Source organism: Dermacentor andersoni, chromosome 1 (genome assembly GCF_023375885.2).
Source record: "Dermacentor andersoni chromosome 1, qqDerAnde1_hic_scaffold, whole genome shotgun sequence".
Taxonomy (NCBI): domain Eukaryota; kingdom Metazoa; phylum Arthropoda; class Arachnida; order Ixodida; family Ixodidae; genus Dermacentor; species Dermacentor andersoni.
Window position 1 is genome coordinate 338,599,655 of NC_092814.1, and position 5,469 is coordinate 338,605,123.

At 38.6% G+C, this 5,469-nt stretch overlaps 1 long non-coding RNA gene across 1 annotated transcript; it reads right to left on the reverse strand.

The window, feature by feature from the left end:
* Positions 1-352: 352 nt before the first annotated feature.
* Positions 353-5,092, reverse strand: LOC126516431 (uncharacterized). Its single transcript, XR_011892316.1, has 3 exons — positions 5,020-5,092; positions 3,266-3,456; positions 353-2,127 (listed from the first exon to the last, which is right to left on the reverse strand). It is a non-coding gene; the product is annotated as an uncharacterized lncRNA (long non-coding RNA).
* Positions 5,093-5,469: the final 377 nt, after the last annotated feature.

The following is a 5,469-nucleotide window of genomic DNA, read 5'->3' on the forward strand; positions in this document are numbered from 1 at the left end:
CTCTCTGGGGCATTTGGCTCTTCTGAACACCTGCACATTGTGTGGCACAGCTGTGTGGATGTAGCTGGGCACAGCTGTTATTCAGCATCAATCTGTTTTTATGGTCCTGTACTATTATTGCTGTAATTTATAATTAGCAAATAGCCAAACTATTGGGTTGATCAGCTCCATTTTAAACAAAACATACTGACAGATTTCCCTGTTTATCGCTAACAAAGAGATGGGTACATCATTTCAGATTCCAAGAAACAGCTGTGGAACAGAACAAATGCTGAAGACACAAAATCTACAGACCAATACCTTTTTTATTAAATGCCATGTAGTAGCCCTTTCTGCAATTAATACCATTATTACCAAAAATTGTAGCCTGAAAAAATAATTTGGAAATATTAACAAGAAAGTGCACATAAAAATATTTTGCCACTATGTAGGACATAACTAAAAAACACCAGCTATACAAAAACCAATGACAACTCAAATCTACATAAAACTCCCTATGAATGGCAGTATATTCAAACCTCTAGTACAAATAATTAAAAAAAGTTGTTTCGAGAAGCATTTCCCCTTAATAAGTGGGTGTTAGTGTTTCCACAAAAGGGTTAGAAAATGCCTTCAGGCATACCATAGGGAGTTTTATAAACAGCACATGCACGCATCTGCCTAAAAAGCCCCACGCCCTGCTTGTATTCCTTAGTCATTTTTCTGCATTCTGTTGTATGTCATCGTTTGGATCCCTTAACACTAAGTGCGCAAAGCCAAAAAACAGCCTATTAATACACTGAATTTCTAGCCTGTAAAGGGGTTGTGTGGCAATGGGGGCAGCCAACTCTAGTGTGAGAACAAACAAATATTTGTTCTCGCGTTAGTGAAACCAGTCAAAATATAATCTCACAAATTTGGAAATGAATGCACAAAGAACCTTGCTGATTGTCACATTATTGTCCCGAACAAGATCTTTTGGTGTTTACAATTCCTAGTTTAATTCACTTTCCTCTAGTAAATGGGCTCTGACCTAGAATACTCAGTGTAGGAGACTAACCCAGACCTGGAAGCCAAAGTTTAAATCTGAAATAAAGACATTCATCCCCCGACCACATGGCACTGCTTCGTCATCAGAAGAAGCATGCATCCATGGACATATAGTCCGTAAAATTATTTATACATGATCTGTAGCGTTAATCTTGCATTAACAAATTCTAAAAATTAGGAAATACATCTGCTATTTAAAGCACTGCTGTAAACCTGTGTGCTTGAGAAATGCAATACTCAAAAGGTGTAATACAACCAATGAGTGCATGAAACCTATGCTGCCTTTGACATTCGTCAGTGTGGCAAATAAACACTGAGAAATGCCAAGGGTATCATAGCTTTTATGTCTCAAACCTTGTATGTGAGTACCACTGGTATCTTTGCAGCGAAAAAAAGTCACATTATTACCAGACTTATGAGTGGAACCCATGTTTCTCTAGTTTAATATTTTCTTTCTTGTGCCCTTATATCCTTTAGTTTTTCAAAAATGACGGGTGCTTGAAATAAGTACTCTATATTGCTCTTAAGTTTATCCTGCACCAGAGCCCGTCTTATGTTAAATTTCTTGAACACATTGCAGTGCTGTAGGTTATCAAAGGAAGGAAAAATACCGTAAGTTTGCATTTTAGCCTTCTGTACAACAAGTATTAAGAACCTATCAATTACATCCACAAGTACAAAAGAACTATGAGAAACGGGGCATAAAGACAGGTATACATTATAATAGCAGGAGTTGATGGTCAGAACTCTACGAGAAAGGAACTATTAAAAACTAGGTACTAAAGAAACATATGAATTATAATAATAGAAACATTTGCAAAGAATTTGAAGAGACAAATAGAATGTCTGTTCAAATCACTCCACCCCAACATTCATCCATGGTTCGATAAGTGATCGATCAGATAAGAAACAGCTGGTGATGCTGTTTGGATAGATGGAACACGTAGAGGGGTCACCAAGTGTTGCGCGATGGTTGCACAGCAGGTTTCCTTGATCTCCGGACTCACTCGACAGTGATGCGTTGAGCCTGGTTATACGTAGTTTGCAAGAGGCCTGGCCCGAGTATGTGGCATGGCTTGGGTAAAATTTCAAGGCAACCTGAAAAACACAGATCGAAATATATAAGCACCAAAATATTCTGCACCATAGGGCAAATCTGAAGTTTACCATCTGCACATAGCAGATGAGTAAAACCGACACAAGTCACCAGACTCAAGGTATATAAATGTGCTAAAATGTAAATGAATGTGAAAAGCTGCTTGTAGAATGAAATCCTTCATTTTGTCTTTTCTAGATCAATAATAGTATCTTAACATAAAATCAAGTGTACACGACCCTCCCTATTTGTGTCAGTAGGCTATTCCATGCCAGCTGTTCCAACCTGGCATATGACCACTTGGAATTTCTTTTTGAAAACTGGGGGCCCTTCAATATAGAACAAATCTCAATTTCACACAATACTTAAAGCAAAAAAAATTTTACTGGCGCATTTGCCAGTAAAATTGGCGCATTTGCCATTTTACTGGCGCATTTGCCATTTGTCACTATGCCACATTTTGTGTAACGCGCCAAATATGCATCATAAAATGGCATAGCCAAAAAAATTGGTTCCTTCGTTAAGAGGGCCAAATTTTTAACGACAATGAAGAGAGGCCTTACACCAAAAACTTAACTGCCTATTAGCCACTGCTCACATTATTATGGCCGATTAAAAATGGACCAAATGGCTTATTAACTTTATTTTCACAAAAGTGACCTACAGCAAAAGCAGTAAATTTATGTAATCCATGTGTTTAGGACTTTTGCTGTGTGCAAGAACTGGTTTCAGAAAGATAAAATATGCAGCAGAGCAGAGAGAGGAGGATGAACTTGGAAAAGAAGTCAGTTTTGGTGTACGTTTATCGGCCTACTTACCATTGAGGCAGCCCCAGTAAATTTATGCCAAATACCATGTATGAGAGTACACTGTATTGTTTTTAAATTGGTAAAGCTTTATCAAAGTAGTTTTTGTGTTACGCAAGAAAACAATTTTACATTGGTCTCTTGTAGTTTCAAAATTTGCATCGCGTTTCGTCTAATACACACAGCCTCTTGGAAGCTAAGACAAAATGCATAGACTTGAGCATCCCTGCACAGACAGAAGGGAGTCTAAACTGCTTCGAAGTTACTTCTTTCATTGCTGAGTGGCTACAAGCCACTTCACTCAAAAAGACGCCGCTTAATTACAGGTATTTACCTGAATATTTCTGTCTGCTGTCAGCCTGCTTGGCATCATCACTAAGGCTGCCAACTCCCTAGTGGACGTGGTCGGGACATGGTGGTGGCAGGATGCAGTGGCAGAAGCCGCCAAAGGCTTCCAACTCCCTAGTGGACGTAGTCGGGACAGGGTGGTGGTAGGACGCAGGGGTAGGAGCCGCCAGAGTGTACCTGCAACAAATTTGCACAAATGTTCTTAGTTCTACCACGTCACGATTTACAATAAAAATTTAGCTGTCTGTGTAACATGGCTACCAATACAAATAAAGGCAAACAGTTAGGTCCTACTACACCAACTAGAACCCCGCCAAAAAAGAAACGGTACTTAAAGGGACATTAAAGTGAAACAATAAATCAATTTAGACTAATGAAGCATTGTTTAAGAACCCTGCAAGCAGTCATTTCAAAAAAATAGTTTGATTATTAGATGAGAAAATGAAGGCCCAAGTATCAGTATTTGAATTTCGTGCCGAAACTCCAGCGCCGGTACGTCAGCGTGACGTCAGGGATTCTAAAGTATGTTTTCGCCTTTGGGCTGTGTTGGCTGAATAAAGGTTCCCGAAACTTCCCATGTTTGTTATTTGGTTCCTTTAGAACACAATGTAGTCAATCTGTACCGCTATATATAATTAGTAGGCCCTAGAAGATGCCATCAAAATCCAAGACATCACAGCCCCCAGGTGCGGGAACTTAAGTAGGCGTCTACACCCGTATTTAGTTCCTGCGCTTTTCGTGGCTTGCCAAACGTCTTATCGTTGTAAGAGTGGTGTTCTTGGTGTTGTAGAATGGTAATTTAGTGATGCAGAAGAAATCATTTTTCACTTTAGTGTCCCTTTAAGTTTATGAAAATCCAAACAATGAATAAAAAAATGTGCAACTGATTTGTGCATGGAAGCTCGGTTGAAACCTGAGCTCATACCATCAAGTGATCTGCTAGTCAACTGCAAGCCTGCCACCTTAAAATGTTATTGTATATTTCTTTACATGCATTATGTAAGCTGCATTAATACAAGTACAAAATCTCTTAACATAAGTAAATCACCAAGCTAATTCAATTAACGAATTCCAGTGGTCCAGTGCAACAAAGTGCAAGCTCGGAATGAAGCTGGCCAAACTGGGTAGTGAAAAATAACAATGTGGTTCTCTACATCTAGTTTTTCTGGCTTTCACTCTAGCGTTGGAATATACAAGAATTTTGACATTCCTGATATTTCACCCTGCTAATTTCTATTCTATAATGCATAATACTTGAGCAAGAGCAATACTGCTTTCTTTTAACCGTAAATAGTGATAGAACAAGAAAATTCACTGGACCCAACGTTTTGAGAAAAATCTCTTTGTCGAAACATTGGCTCCAGCGATGCTCCTTGTTCTACGGCTCTTCATCACGTCAAGTCTCTGTCTTCCTGTGTACCTCTGTACTTTCAATGTTATGTCAATGAAATTGTAATAACAGATCATTAGTAAATGTAGCTGATGAGGAATTTGGGCTTGTTGGTAGATAACGACAGAGTAACTGCGCAACATAGAGATACGGACAAAGGAGGCTTGTGTGTGTTGTCTTCTCCAGCCATGTCTCCCCTTTGGGCGATTACTCTGTCTCAATGTAAAACTATTACCCTTTGCACAATAATACTAAAATGCATAAAGACAGGAAAGTGCACACAAAAATTACAACAGATAGCATCATATGCTAATGAGAATTGCAAAAGTGCCTGCTACAATTTGTCTCACCCATAACGTGCTGGATAAGATGGTGACTTCTGGCTGTTGCCATTTCTTGAATACCTAAAATAAAATACATATCAAAATTATAAAAATACACAGGACAACAGCAGTAGCCGAGGACTTAATGCATTGTTTAGTACAAGAAGGTAAACTAATCTCTGATACACGGCAGACGAAATTTCCTTTATTAAGCTAGTAGAAAAATATACCACACTTCATTTCATTCAATACTGTCAGCATTTCTTGGTACAAGAAAAAAGGTATTTCTGCATGGAAGCTGCAAAATAATAAATGGCCTTCTACTTTTACAAAATATGCTGCAGCGACTAAGCCAACTACAGCTGTATATACTTAAAATTGTTGTATGCACATTACAATAGCCAAGACAGGATAAACTTGGGTTCATATGCAGCTCACTGGAAGGTACAACTTTGCAATCAACTCATTTCTGCTTGG